Source organism: Eleutherodactylus coqui, chromosome 4 (assembly GCF_035609145.1).
Source record: "Eleutherodactylus coqui strain aEleCoq1 chromosome 4, aEleCoq1.hap1, whole genome shotgun sequence".
Classification (NCBI taxonomy): Eukaryota; Metazoa; Chordata; class Amphibia; order Anura; family Eleutherodactylidae; genus Eleutherodactylus; species Eleutherodactylus coqui.
Window position 1 is genome coordinate 164176081 of NC_089840.1, and position 16991 is coordinate 164193071.

Sequence of the window (16991 nt, forward strand, 5' to 3'; positions counted from 1 at the left end):
GAAATCTCCCGTCCTCACCCACAGCATTCTCTATTTGCCGCGGGTGTACGCGCTGACGGCTTCCATTGCAGTCAATGGAAGCTGTCCGTTCACGCTATCTCCCGCTGTAACAGAGCGGAAGATAGCGTGAAAACGCTTTCCCGCCTACCGGTGGGCGTGTCACATGACGTGACGGCGGTGGGCGGGGAAGCGTCTTCACGCTATCTTCCGCTGGTAAGTATGGGGTCTCTGGGGGGCGCCGTGACGGGCTTCACTGCGGAATATTACGCGGCGGAGCCCGTCACGCTCGTGTGAAGCCGGCCGTAGTCTCTCACAACTCACAGCCTCTCCCACTCACAAGGATGGCAATACTCTTGATCTGGTCTTCCTCGATCTCTGCTCTGCTTCCCAATTCACTAACTCCCCTCTCCTGCTCTCTAACCATAACCTCCTCTCTTTCTCTGTCAAGCTTCTTAGTACCTCCCCAGACCCTCCTACCTACCCTAAATACAGGAAACTTCAAGCTGTTCACACCCAATAATTTGCTGAGTCCCTACAGTTCTCTCTGTCCCCTATCTCTCTCCTCTCCTGGCTCAACCTAGCTGCCGCACACTACGACACCACTTTCAAACATACCCTGAATGAAGCTACACCCCCATGACCCAAGCTATCCGATGCAGACCTTGGCAACCCTGGCTCATGCCTCAAACACGCTTCATCCGGTGGTGCTCTAGGTGTGCTGAATGGCTTTGGAGAAAGTTGCAAACATCCCCAGACTTTCTCCATTACAAATTTATGCTCAGAACCTACAACCTAGCTCTCCGCCATGCCAAACAAGTCTACTTCACCTCTCTCGTCTCCTCACTATCTTACAACCCTAAATGACTCTTTGATACCTTTCACTACCTTCTCAGCCACAAACTGCAGTCCCCCGTGACAAATCTCAGTGCTGAAGAGCTGGCTGCCTACTTCAAAAAGAAAATCAATGACATCCTGCAGGAAATAACTTCCCAATCTCAGACTAGCCCCGACCCTAGGCTTGTCAGTAACAGCTCCTGCTCACTGTCTGTACTCAGATCAACAACAGAGGAAGAAGTCTTCAGATTGCTTACCTCTGCTTGCCCCACAACCTGTGCTAGTGACCCTCTCCCCTCACACCTACTCCGGTCCCTCTCCCCGGTGGGTATCTTCCATCTTTCATCTCACCACTATATTCAAACTCTCTCTGACCTCTGGCATTTTTCCCTCCTCTTTCAAACATGTCATCATATACCCACTGCTAAAGAAACCGACTCTTGACTTGATGCTGCTAACTACCGACCCATCTCAAATCTCCCCTTCATCTGCAAACTACTAGAACGCCTGGTTTACTCCCACCTTATAAGCTATCTATCAGAAAACTCTCTTCTCGACCCCCTAGAGTCCAGCTTTCACCCCTACACTCAACAGAAACTGCCCTTACAAAGGTGTCAAATGACCTCCTGACAGCCAAATTGACGGGCAACTACTCCCTACTGCTCCTCCTTGATCTCTTCGCAGCATTTGATACTGTTGACCACAAACTACCCCTCATTATGCTTCATTCCATTGGCCAAAGGACACTGCTTTCTCCTGGATCTCCTCCTATCTATCTGACCACACATTCAGTGTCTCCTTTGCTGGCTCTACCTCCCCTCCTCTTTCCCTTGCTGTTAGGGTACCCTAGGGCTCGATCCTTGGCCCCCTCATTTTCTCCATCTACATACCCCTATTGGACGAGCCATTGGGAGATTTGGCCTCCAATACCACCTCTACGCTGATGACACCCAGTTATACACCTCTTCCCGTTACATCTCTGCACCTTTCCTCAGAAAACATCAGCGACTGTCTATCCGCTGTCTCTAACACTGTGCCCTTTCTCTACCTAAAACTGAACCTCTCAAAAACTGACCTACTGGTGATTCCGCCATTTACTAACCAACCTCATGCTGACATCTCCATTTCAGTGTGTGGCACCACCGTAACTCCCAGACAGCACGCCCGCTGTCTTGGGGTTATATTTGGCTCTGATCTCTCCTTTACCCCCCACATCCAATCTCTGGCCCGAACATGTCAGCTGCACCTCAAGAACATTGCAAGAATCTGCCCTTTTCTCAGTGTGGACACGCTAAAAATGCTCACTGCTGCCCTCATCCACTCTCGGCTTGATTATTGCAACTCGCTGCTGATTGGCTAACCCCGCGCCAGACTCTTCCCTCTCCAATCCATCCTAAATGTGGCAGCAAGGCTCATCTTCCTGTCCAGCCACTACTTTGACGCCTCTGCCCTGTGCCAGTCACTGCACTGGCTACTTGTTAAATACACAATTCAATTTAGGCTCACTACTTTCATCTATAAAGCACTCCATAGCACTGCGCCACCCTACAATGCCTCCCTCATCTCAATCCACCACCCAGCTCGGGCCCTCCGCTCCACAAACGAAATCAGACGGAGTGCCCCTTTAATTCGAACCTCTCATTCCCGCCTCCAAGACTTCTTCAGAGCAGCACTAGTCCTGTGGAATGTGCTACCCAAAACTATCCGGGCAATTCCTGACAAAACTTCAGGCGTGCTCTAAAAATGTACCTCTTCAGGAAGGCATACCACATTTCCTAAACCAAACCCCTCTCTACTCTGCCGGATAACATGCTCCCTGTCCTACTGACTGCAATCCCTGCTAGGTGCCATCAAGCGCCCTCTGCAGTCACACTGATTCAGCCACCACATGGCTTAATGTCTGACCATTGTTTATGTGTATAGCATCCCTCCCTCTCCACCTCCCCATACAGTGTACATGTCCAGCCAATTTACCTTCTGTATCACCCAATCTGTAGTATGTAAGCTCGTTGGAGCGGGACCCTCACCCCTACTGTTTTCATCAACTGTAACCGTAGTTTTTGTATTTTTGTACTTTTGTTTTTCTGTATCCCCATATTTTTGTAAGCGCTACAGAATATGTTGGCACAATATAACAAAAGATTATTATTACTATCTTGTATCCAAGCTGTATCACATCTTGCATCCAAGCTAGAAGTCGCCCAACAGGGTACCAGAGTCTTCATGCATGCCTGTTTCACATCTAGACGTGGTACAATAAGTTACTAGAGCCTCCATACCCACTTGTATCACATCTTGTATCCAAGCTAGAGGCTGTACACCAGGGTAATAGAGCCTACCTGACTGTCTGTATCACATCTTGTATCCAAGCTAGAGGAGCTACAACAATGTACTAGAGCCTCCATGCCCACCCGTATCACATCGTGTATCCAAGCTAGAGGCAATGCAACAGAGTACTAGAGCCTCCATGCCCACCTATATCACATCTTTTATCCAAGCTAGAGGCAGTACTACAGGGTACTAGAGCCTCACTACAAGGAGTTAGTTCTTTTGCTCTTAAATTGTAATAACTTATAGCAACGCTACAATCACACAGACAAAAGTTTTATTCCATCCGACAACTCCTAGGGGAGGGAATTACTGACATTGAGTGGAATATATATGTCGATATTTTGTCTTTAAGAGGTATTGTGCATCTAATTTTTGGCTCGGGTTACACTTTTAGACACTACTGAATCAGACCTCCTTGGATCATATGGTGATATTAATATAACTCCACATTAATTATTAAAATTCACATGGGTGTAAGCATATTTGCATATGGCTGAGCACTGTTTTTGGACTGCACGGTCCTGTTCTACGCGTGCATCAGTGTATATTACTAGACTTTTTACCCCCGCAAGGCATATTCATTTGTTTGTGGCAAACAAATTGCACCGATTTTAAATGGCTGATGAGTTCCAGATGTTTTTTTTTCCAGCACAATTGCACAGTGTTTCATGCATCTACTTGAGTATTGCGCGCACATTTTCCCATACCCCCATTGACCTCTATAGGCATTTTCGATGAGCAAATACACAGAAAAAATTGGGCATGTTCCATCTTTTTTGCGCGGCCGAAATGCGCATGTGAATTAAACGATTGAAATCTACCGGCTCTATTCATTGCGTACTGTGCACTAATGTTTTGATGGTAAATACATCTGTTAAATGATTGTAAAATTTTCCATGAACTTTTATATTCTTTGGTTCTTTTTATAAACTATGTTTTTGTTTTTCATAAATTTTCCTTTTTTTCGACTGATATTTTCCATTGCAGACAGGTTATATGTTGTCAGTCAGAGCCATCCCACCAGGTAATAAAATTGCCTATGAATACAGCCAATCAAAAGAAAGTAGACTCTGTTTTATTTAACCACTTGTCATTAAAAACCATGGGAAGTGATTAAATAAAATAAAGCTAAAGGACCACCTTGCACTCCTTTTCTCTAGACTGCATGAAGTCACTGGAAATTATGCTGACACTGCAGAAGCTGTGTGCTTGTACTTTTGGGAGCAACGATTTACGTGGGAAAATACTGAACTGCTAGAACTGTTTTGTTGCAGCCAGATTTACTTAAAAACTGTTTTTCTTCACTTGCTTCAGTCACCTTTATTTTGTTGACTGGTAACTAAAAAGATACTTCAAGAAATGTGTATGAAACGACCTAGGACTCACCTCGCAGGGTCATCTAAAGGCCGGGATATGGTACATTGCACTGCTGTTACATTTATTACAAACCAAAACACAAATGTAAGAAGATTTAGCCTAGAGGATCTAGCAGAAGCGACACCAAACAGTAACCTAGTAATCACCCGTAGTCACAAGGTAGAAGATTCATTTAAATTAAGCTCTATTCAACCCGAAAGAGCCATGCATGTACCTCGTGAACAGAAATCAGGGGTGTGCCTTGCCTCTCTAATGTCTGACGTGAACAACAAAATGACCCCCCTCACCAAAAAAATAAATTTACCAATAAAATATGAACACATATGAACAGACTTAGGAGTTGTTCCTTGTGCTTCTTCAGCTGACCCTAGAGTAATTTTCTTTGCCTCCCATCAGCTCCTTGCTTTGTGTGCAGTGAAGAAAGGTGGTGCTGCAACAATGCCAGAGGAATTCTTGGTAGCCTGTATTCTTACAATTTAGTGCAGCTTGACATCTGGGGCACAGACTTTGAAGTTCTGTTGCTACCTGGTAATGTTGTTGTCCAGTAGTTCAAAAAAGCTGAATAAAAGTTTCCAGCCCCCTTTACAATTTTTCCTACATTATTTACTAATGGGACATCACTTTCAGTATTAATCTTTTTTATATAGTTGAAGAAGACGACATTATTACTTCCAATTCGTGAAACTTATTGGCATGCGCGTTAGTCCCTGTTTTTCTCTCGTTTTGATTTTTTTTCCCAAATAATTTTGTATTATATTTTCAAAATATACATAAATGTCGCACATTTGATATCCATCATTACAATTGCAACAAAGCTATTCAGATTATAAGTTTGTCTCACATATATAAGTACTTTATATCCATCAAGAAATGCAACTTGCGAAAAACACACTTGAATTATCTTGAACTCTCATCCAAGTTTATATTTGCTAATCCCTAATTTATATTTGCAATTGTATAGGTTATTAAACAAGATTATAACCATATCAAACTGATAACATATACTGCTGCCAAGGTTTCCATATAGAGTTAAAACAATTCAGGTTGTTTTTAGATTTAGAATATATTTTTTCATACATATAACGTTCTGCTAAGGTGTCCAACAGCTCTTTAATGCTTGGAGGAGAGCTTGATCTCCACTTTCTACCTATCATAAATTTCACTGTCAACAAGAAATGGCAAATCCATTTCCGATGTAATCTGAGTATAAGATCGCACTCCAGCAGCAAAAGCGCTAGTTGTGAGCTGCTTTTCATATACATACCTGTTATTTTTGGGATGAGCCCAAACACCTCCCTCCAGAAAATTTGGACTACCGGACATTCCCAAAAATGTGACACAAGTTTCCCTCTTGACCACAATATCTCAAGCACTTTTTAATCTGGAGGGGGAAACATCTAGCTAATTTGGCAGGGGTGCAGTACCATCTTGTTAGTATCTTGTAATGAGTCTGCAATAAGCTCGCAGAGAGTGTGGATTTATTGGCCCACTCAAAGAATTTCAACCACTGCGGTTGAGAAAACCCCAGCCTCAGATCTGATTCCCAATTCACTAAAAGGACTGTTTTCGAAACACCCATAACCCCTGATAAAACATTATGGAATTTCCTTGTTTTAGGCCCTTGGGTAGTTTTATAAGCGGTAAGGAGAGATCTCAAACCATCTGGAAACTTAAGAGATTTCATTTGATTCTTTTTGGAAAATTGATTGAATTTGATAATAGGAATAATGATCGTTGTCTCCCAATCCAAACCTTTTTCTAGTCTTGCTGAATGTAAGTAATATCTCTCCCTCAAGGATATCCGAAATATGTCTAATTCACCGTCCCCCCATCTACTAACGTACAAGTCTTGGATAAAGATTCATAGAATGGTAGAGTTGGAAGGGACCTTCAGGGTCACCGGGTCCAACCCCCTGCTCAGTGCAGGATTCACTAAATCATCCCAGACAGATATTTGTCCAGCCTTTGTTTGAACACTTCCGTTGAAGGAGAACTCATCACCTCTCTTGGTAACCTGCTCCACTCATTGATCACCCTCACTGTCAGAAAGTTTTTCTAATATCTAATCTGTGCCTCCTCCCTATCAGTTTCATCCCATTGCTTCTCGTCTTTCCTTGTGCAAATGAGAATAGGGCCGAGCCCTCTGCACTGTGACAGCCTTTCAGATATTTGTAGACGGCTATTAAACCTCCTCGCAGCCTTCTTTTTTGCAAGCTTAACATTCCCAGATCCTTTAACCGTTCCTCATAGGACATGATTTGCAGACCATTCACCATCTTGGTAACTCTTCTTTGAACTTGCTCCAGTTTGTCTATGTCTTTTTTAAAGTGGGGTGCCTAGAACTGGACACAGTATTCCAGATGAGGTCTAACTAAGGAACAGTAGAGGAGGATAATTACCTCACGTGATCTAGACTCTATGCTTCTCTTAATACATCCTAGAATTGTGTTTGCCTTTTTGGCTGCTGCATCACATTGTTGACTCATGTTCAGTCTATGATCTATTAGTATACCCAAGTCTTTTTCACAGGTGCTGCTGCTTAGCTCAATTCCTCATATTCCTCCTAGTATGTGCATTCTTTTACTTTTTGTTAATTTTTCTCTGTTTGGTGGGTAGTAACGTGGTTTAGGCCTTAGTCACACAGGCGTTTTTTGCCGCGATTTGCGGATCGCATGACGGATGCGCATCCGCAAATCGCGTGACCGGGGCCGAAAAATCACCCGAAAAAACTGCTCCTAGCCACGTTTCAATAGAAACGGGCTGAAGCTGTCCAGCGCATTGAATTCAATGGAGTCGGCAATACAGCCGGCTCCATTGAAAGCAATGCGCTGCAGGCGATCGCGGGATGAATTGTCGGGAAGGGCTTAAATATATAAGCCCTTCCCTGCAATTCATCCAGAAATGTGTAAAAAAAAAAAATATATATATATATACTCACCTTGTCCCGGCAGACGGAGTTCAGCGCGGCCGGCCTGCAGTGGGTGTGAGTGGGTGTGAGTGAGAGCTGCCTCTGATTGGCTCTGCGCTGAGCCAATCAGGGGCAGCTCTCACTCACACCCACTGCAGGCCGGCCGCGCTGAACTCTATCTGCTGGGACAAGGTGAGTCTATATATTTTTTTTATTTTTACACATTTCTGGACGAATTGCAGGGAAGCGCTTATACATTTAAGCCCTTCCCGACAATTCATCCCGCGATCGCTGGCAGCCCATTGCTTTCAATGGAGCCGGCTGTATTGCCGGCTCCATTGAATTCAATGGGCAAACATCGTTCTTCTCTTCCACAGCTGTTACAGCTGTGGCAGAGAAGAATGATTTGTCTTCTATATGTTCTCAATGGGGTCAGCGCTGCTGCCGCCAGCCCCATTGAGTGCATATAGAGAGGAGAACAGGAATCGCAGATCGCAGATAGGTGCGATCTGCGATTTCTGTTCTATAATTTATCGGACGAGCGCATAAAAAGTGCTCATGTGTCCGATACCATTGCAAAGCAATGGTTTTAAAAAATCGCCGGACGCATGCGCATGCGCAAATCGCGCGAAAAAACGCCCGTCTGACTAAGGCCTAAGGCTGTTATTTCCTTCATTTAAAAGAAACAAAAAAAGGAAAGAAAAAAAAATATTAGCATACTGTTTAGTAGTGTAGTCTACTGATGCTTTCCTTGTTTTCATAGTTTTTTTGAGTTTTAATGCTTTTAGGCAGCGTTACATTATTAGGACTGTTTCACCTCAGCTGTTTTTTCTGTTCAGCTTACACGTTATTCCTTACAATAAAATTGATCTAAAATGGAGGTATAGTGCAAAGCTGGCCTAGGTAATGCTTTCTTCCAGCAGTCGGAGGCAGAAATAAACTGTAGCAGTTACGGCTCTGTCTGATGTTGAATATATATATTTATAAAATTGAATGTATGCGTGTATGCATGTCTATCTGTTTGTCCTTTATGCGCTACTACCCCATTCATCCGATCGCCATGAAACTTTGGGAAGTTGTTGAGTACACTCCTGGGAAGATTATAGGCATAGTACAACTATCCTACGATAACTGGCGCGCGTGCGAGCGTCGTCGACAGTTACACCCCCCTCCCACATAGATCGTTCGATTTCCATCATTGCCACTAATTCTCTCACTTCCCGATGTCGTAGAAACATGAAATTTGGCACGAGCATTGATTATGTCATAAATAGGAAAAAGTAATGAGTCCCAACTCGATTATTGAATTCTAGCGCAAAAGAACTAGCGTCCAAATATTGCGTACGGAATCCAATTTTCTCACTTCCCAATGTCATAGAAACTTGAAATTTGGCACGAGCATTGATTATGTCATAAATAGGAAAAGCTAATAGGTCCCAACTCGATTATTCAATTCTAAGCGCCAAAGAATTAGCGTCCAAATTTTAAATTTGGCACGAGCATTAATTATGTCAAAAACAGGAAAAGTTGAACACGGAGACACACCCGCGCCCACCCGCTGGAAGGTGGCCGGAGCAGAGGTGAGTGAGCCATCCAGGTGATTAGGAGCTTCATATAGTGTCCCACCTGTACAGGGTCTGTAACCAGACTAGTTCCCCTCTATCCCCTCCTTCCCCCCGTCTTCCCACCTTTCTCCCTCTTTGCTCTTCACTACCTCCCCCCCACCCAATCTCCCCTTATAGACCCAACTTGTTCAACACATTTGTCTACTAGACTGATGCAGCTCGCTGCAATGTTAAATTATAACCCAAGATGTATACACAACACTATTAAGGATGTTGTGGACGGGGGTGTTCCCTCGTGACGCCAACCAGAACTAATAAGAAATGAACGGGCAGTTTTCGCTAAGATACAGCCCGGAAATTATTAGAAGAGCCACTTGGCTTCACTTAGTGGAGCCATGAATTTCGTACATAGATTAGGAAGATAAGGCTGGTGGGCCACGAGAGCCACTCCCGCAGTTCATTGTTGCACTGTTTACTGTCTTACTGTATTATCACCTTAACAGGTGCAAAAATGATAAGTTTTATATCTGTGATTTCAAGAGAAATGATTGAGTGAATTGTAAGCATTGAAAATAATATGGAAAATCAAAATTCTTAATAAAAATTTGATTTAAAAAAAAAAAAAAACAGGAAAAGTTAATAGGTCCCAACTCGATTATTCAATTCTAAGCGCCAAAGAATTAGCGTCCAAATTTTACGTACGGAATCTAATTCTCTCAATTTCCAATGTCGTAGAAACATGAAATTTGGCATGAGCATTGATTATGTCATAAATAGGAAAAGGTAATCGGTCCCAACTTGATTATTCAATTCTAAGCGCAAAAGAATTAGCGCCCAAATTTTACGTACGGAATCTAATTTTCTCACTTCCCAATGTTATAGAAACTTGAAATTTGGAACGAGCATTGATTATGTCATAATTAGGAAAAAATAATGGGTCCCAACTCGATTATTTGATTCTAAGTGCCAAAGAATTAGCGTCCACATTTTACGCACAGAATCTAATTTTCTCACTTCCCGATGTCATAGAAACTTGAAATGTGGCACGACCATTGATTATGTCATAAATAGGAAACGTTCAAGGGTCCCAACTTGATTATTCAATTCTAAGCGCAAAAGAATTAGCGTCCAAATTTTACGTACGGAATCTAATTTTTTCACTTCCCAATGTCATAGAAACTTCAAATTTGGCACGACCATTGATTATGTCATAAATAGCAAACGTTTAAGGGTCCCAACTCGATTATTCAATTCTAAGCGCCAAAGAATTAGCGTCCAAATTTTACGTACGGAATCTAATTCTCCAATTCCCAATGTCATAGAAACTTGAAATTTGGCACGAGCCATGAATATGTCATAAATAGGAAAAGGTAATAGGTCCCAACCCGATTATTCAATTCTAAGCGCCAAAGAATTAGCGTCCAAATTTTACGTACGGAATCTAATTTTCTCACGTCGCAATGGCATAGAAACTTGAAATTTGGAACGAGCATTGATTATGTCATACTTAGGAAAAGATAATGGGTCCCAACTAGAGATGATCGACCGTGTCCGTTACGGACACTTACGCACCCGGACACCGACTTTCCCGAACACTTCAGTGTTCGGGCGTAAATGTTCGGGGGCCGCCGGGGGGCGGGGGTCGCCGTGGCAGCGCGGGCGGCAGCAGCGGGGAACAGGGGGGAGCCCTCTCTCTCTCCCTCTCCCCCCCACTCCCCGCCGCACCCCCCCGCGCTGCCACGGCGACCGCCGAACATTTTTCGCCCGAACACGGAAGTACTCGCAAAGTTCGGTGTTCGGGCGAAAAGGGGCGGGGCCGAACATGTTCGATCATCTCTAGTCCCAACTCGATTATTCAATTCTAAGCGCCAAAGAATTAGCGTCCAAATTTTACGTCCGGGATCTAATTTTCTCACTTCCCAATGTCATAGAAACTTGAAATTTGGCACGAGCATTGATTATGTCATTAATAGGAAAAGACAATGGGTTCCAATTTGATTATTTGATTCTAAGCGCAAAAGAATTAGCGTCCAAAATTTACGTACGAAATCTAATTTTCTCACTTCCCAATGTCATAGAAACTTGAAATTTGGCACGACCATTGATTATGTCATAAACAGAAAAAGCTCAAGGGTCCCAACTCGATTATTCAATTCTAAGTGCCAAAGAATTAGCATCCAAATTTTATGTACGGAATCTAATTTTCTCACTTCCCAATGTCATAGAAACTTAAAATGTGGCACGAGCCATGAATATGTCATAAGTAGGAAAAGGTAATAGGTCCCAACCCGATTATTCAATTCTAAGCGCCAAAGAATTAGCGTCCGAATTTTACGCACGGAATCTAATTTTCTCACGTCGCAATGGCATAGAAACTTGAAATTTGGAACGAGCATTGATTATGTCATAATTAGGAAAAGATAATGGGTCCCAACTCGATTATTCAATTCTAAGCGCAAAAGAATTAACGTCCAAATTTTATGTCCGGAATTTAATTTTCTCACTTCCCAATGTCATAGAAACTTGAAATGTGGCACGACCATTGACTAGGTCATAAATAGCAAACGTTTTAGGGTCCCAACTCGATTAGTCAATTCTAAGCGCCAAAGAATTAGCGTCCAAATTTTACGGACGGAATCTAATTCTCTCACTTCCCAATGTCATAGAAACTTAAATTTGGCACGAGCATTGAATATGTCCAAAATAGGAAAGGCTAATGGGTCCCAACTCGATTATTCAATTCTAAGCGCCAAAGAATTAGCGTCCAATTTTTACGTACGGAATCTAATTCTCTCACTTCCCAATGTCAAAGAAACTTGAAATTTGGCACGAGCATTGATTATGTCATAATTAGGAAAAAATAATGGGTCCCAACTCGATTATTTGATTCTGAGCGCCAAAGAGTTAGCGTCCAATTTTTACGTACGGAATCTAATTCTCTCACTTCCCAATGTCACAGAAACTTGAAATTTGGCACGAGCATTGATTATGTCATAAATAGGAAAGCTAATAGGTCCCAACTTGATTATTCAATTCTAAGCACAAAAGAAATAGCGCCCAAATTTTACGTACGGAATCTAATTTTCTCACTACCCAATGTTATAGAAACTTGAAATTTGGAACGAGCATTGATTATGTCATAATTAGGAAAAAATAATGGGTCCCAACTCGAATATTTGATTCTAAGCGCAAAAGAATTAGCGTCCAAATTTTACGTACGGAATCTAATTCTCTCACTTCCCAATGTCATAGAAACTTGAAATTTGGCACGAGCCATGATTATGTCATAAATAGGAAAAGGTAATAGGTCCCAACCCGATTATTCAATTCTAAGCATCAAAGAATTAGCGTCCAAATTTTACGTACGGAATCTAATTTTCTCACTTCGCAATGGCATAGAAACTTGAAATTTGGAACGAGCATTGATTATGTCATAATTAGGAAAAGATAATGGGTCCCAACTCAATTATTCAATTCTAAACGCAAAAGAATTAACGTCCAAATTTTACGTCCGGAATTTAATTTTCTCACTTCCCAATGTCATAGAAACTTGAAATTTGGCACGACCATTGACTATGTCATAAACAGCAAACGTTTTAGGGTCCCAACTCGATTATTCAATTCTAAGCGCCAAAGAATTAGCGTCCAAATTTTACGTACGGAATCTAATTCTCTCACTTCCCAATGTCATAGAAACTTGAAATTTGGCACGAGCATTGATTATGTCATAAATAGGAAAAGCTAATAGGTCCCAACTCGATTATTCAATTCTAAGCTCCAAAGAATTAGCGTCCAAATTTTACGTACGGTATCTAATTGTCTCACTTCCTAATGTCATAGAAACTTGAAATTTGGCACGAGCATTGATTACACTGGCCAACACATATTTTGGTGCAGAGCGTTTGACAGCTGTTATAAGGTATATTTTGTGCCCCGATTTCAAATATGCCATCCATTTTCCCCTATCAGCTCTAGTTTCTGTGATATAGGCACCGACTGAATTTTGTTACCATATTCCATATTAGACATATGATTGATATAATTAAACAAATACCGTACAAATTAGTGTTTTTTTCTACAATATTGTTTGGCCCTAGTGTCCCAGAGGCACATAAAACACGGATATTTTGTGTACCCGCTTTGTTCGCCTAATGGGAAATTGATAGAGATGAGCGAGCATACTCGTTAAGGGAAAATACTCGAGCGAGTATCGTCCTTTTCGAGTACCTGTCTGCTCAGCAGAAAAGATTCGGGTGCCGGCGGGGGTGAGCAGTGGGTATGCTGAGTGCTTGACTGGCTGGTCACCAGCAGTGTGTAGCAGCTGCGGGAAAGGAGGAAAGGATGCCGGCCTAAGATCACCCTAGTTGTCCTGAAGAGGAGAGGACAGCCGCTGCTATCATTCACCTCACAGCCGTCTCACATGGACCCCCACTGGCAAAGCGGACAGCAGCTTCCAGGACCTGTGGTGATGTCACCAGTGTGGTAGGAGTCAGCAATCAGATAGTACCCTAGTGTGTGTGTATTCTAGTACTCTAGCGTGAGTGTAGGAGTGGCCAAAGGGGCTACAAATAAATTTTCATGTAGCGCAGGAAATGTGTTATATTTGGAAAGATTACACCAAGGGGCTAGTTCATGTATGGAAATGTGTTTTGCAGCTGTATGCAGCACGATTTAAGAAGAAGAGAGGGGTCCAAACTGAACTTTTGCACCTGGGCCCCTGAGCCTTTAGGTATGCCCCTGAACACAATGATTGTATAGCTACAATACCCCACAACACCTCGGGCGACAAATGTACACAACCATTCCTCACTACTGGTCGGGACAAACTAAATGTACGAATAAGATTGGCTATGTGACACAGCATGACTGGCCATGCGCATGCGCCGAAACTATAGCTGATAGGGAGAAACTGTTTGCATATTTGCAAATAAAAGGTCAAATATACACTAAATCAGTTGTAACATTCCCGGTACCAAACAATTTTTTCAATTTTGTTGTCCAGTGTTATGTCATAAATAGGAAAAGCTAATAGATCCCAACTTGATTATTCAATTCTAAGCGCAAAAGAATTAGCGTCCAAATTATACGCACAAAATCTAATTTTCTCACTTCCCAATGTCATAGAAACTTGAAATTTGGCACGAGCATGAATTATGTCATAAATAGGAAAAGTTAATGGGTCCCAACTCGATTATTAAATTCTAAACGCCAAAGAATTAGCGTATAAATTTTACGTACGGAATCTAATTTTCTCACTTCCCAATGTCATAGAAACTTGAAATTTGGAACGAGCATTGAATATGTCATGATTAGGAAAAGACAATGGGTTCCAATTTGATTATTTGATTCTAAGCGCAAAAGAATTAGCGTCCAAAATTTACGTACAAAATCTAATTTTCTCACTTCCCAATGTCATAGAAACTTGAAATTTGGCAAGACCATTGATTATGTCATAAATAGGAAAAGGTAATGAATCCCAACCTGATTATTCAATTCTAAGCGCCAAAGAATTAGCGTCCAAATTTTACGTACGGAATCTAATTTTCTCACCTCCCAATGTCATAAAAACTTGAAATTTGGCACGAGCATTGATTATGTCATAAACAGGAAAAGTTTAAGGGTCCCAACTCGATTATTCAATTCTAAACACCAAAGAATTAGCGTATAAATTTTACGTACGCAATCTAATTTTCTCACTTCCCAATGTCATAGAAACTTGAAATTTGGAACGAGCATTCATTATGTCATAATTAGGAAAAGATTATGGGTCCCAACTCTATTATTTGATTCTAAGCCCAAAAGAATTAGCGTCCAATATTTACGTACGAAATCTAATTTTCTCACTTCCCAATGTCATAGAAACTTGAAATTTGGCACGACCATTGATTATGTCATAAATAGGAAAAGATCAAGGGTCCCAACTCGATTATTCAATTCTAAGTGCCAAAGAATTAGCGTCCAAATATTACGTACGGAATCTAATTCTCTCACTTCCCAATGTCATAGAAACTTGAAATTTGGCACGAGCATTGATTATGTCATAAATAGGAAAAGCTAATAGGTCCCAACTCGATTATTTAATTCTAAGCGCAAAAGAATTAGCGTCCAAATTTTACGCACGGAATCTAATTTTCTCACTTCCCAATGTCATAGAAACTTGAAATTTGGCACGAGCATGAATTATGTCATAAATAGGAAAAGTGAATGGGTCCCAACTCGATTATTAAATTCTAAGCGCCAAAGAACTAGCGTCCAAATTTTACGTACGGAATCTAATTCTCTCACTTCCTGATGTCATCTTTATATATATAAATGAATGTATGTCTGTCTGTCTGTCCTTTTGGAATTACTACACTAGATATATAAAAACTAGAGATGAGCGAGCAGCAAAATGCTCGGGTGCTCGTTACTCGAGACGAACATTTCGCGATGCTCGAGGGTTCGTTTCGAATAACGAACCCCATTGAAGTCAATGGGCGACCCGAGCATTTTTGTATATCGCCGATGCTCGCTAAGGTTTTCGTTTGTGAAAATCTGGGCAATTCAAGAAAGTGATGGGAACGACACAGCAACAGATAGGGCAGGCGAGGGGCTACATGTTGGGCTGCATCTCAAGTTCCCAGGTCCCACTATTAAGCCACAATAGCGGCAAGAGTGGGCCCCCCCCCCTCCCAACAATTTTTACTTCTGAAAAGCCCTCATTAGCAATGCATACCTTAGCTAAGCACCACACTACCTCCAACAAAGCACAATCACTGCCTGCATGACACTCCACTGCCACTTCTCCTGGGTTACAAGCTGACCAACCCCCCCCCCACGACCCAGTGTCCACAGCGCACACCAAAGTGTCCCTGCCCAGCCTTCAACTGCCCTCATGCCACGCCACCCTCATGTCTATTTATAAGTGCGTCTGCCAGAGGAACCGCAGGCACACACTGCAGAGGGTTGGCACGGCTAGGCAGCGACCCTCTTTAATAGGGGCGGGGCGATAGTCCACAATGCTGTACATAAGCAATGAGAAATCCAATCCTGTGCCACCTCCATCTGGAGCTGCACACGTGGGCATAGCAATGGGGAACCTATGTGCCACACACTATTCATTCTGTCAAGGTGTCTGCATGCCCCAGTCAGACCGTGTTTTTTTATAAATAGTCACAGGCAGGTACAACTCCGCAATGGGAATTCCGTGTGCACCCACAGCATGGGTGGCTCCCTGGAACCCACCGGCTGTACATAAATGTATCCCATTGCAGTGCCCTGGACAGCAGAGCTAACGTCAGATTAAATGCAGGTGGGCTTCGGCCCACACTGCATGCCCCAGTCCGACTGGGGTTCTTTAGAAGTGGACAGATGCAGTTACAACTCCCTGTGGACCCACAGCATGGGTGGGTGCCAGGAAGCCACCGGCGGTACATAAATATATCCCATTGCATTGCCCATCACAGCTGAGGTAATAATGTCATGTTTAATGCAGGTTGGCTTCGGCCCACACTGCATGCCCCAGTCAAACTGGGGTTTTTTAAAAGTGGACAGATGCAGTTACAACTCCCTGTGGACCCACAGCATGAGTGGCTCCCTGGAACCCACCGGCGGTACATAAATATATCCCATTGCATTGCCCATCACAGCTGAGGTAATAATGTCATGTTTAATGCAGGTTGGCTTCGGCCCACACTGCATGCCCCAGTCAGACTGGGGTTCTTTAGAAGTGGACAGATGCAGTTACAACTCCCTGTGGACCCACAGCATGGGTGGGTGCCAGGAAGCCACCGGCGGTACATAAATATATCCCATTGCATTGCCCATCACAGCTGAGGTAATAATGTCATGTTTAATGCAGGTTGGCTTCGGCCCACACTGCATGCCCCAGTCAGACTGGGGTTTTTTAGAAGTGGATAGATGCAGTTACAACTCCCTGTGGACCCACAGCATGAGTGGCTCCCTGGAACCCACCGGCGGTACATAAATATATCCCA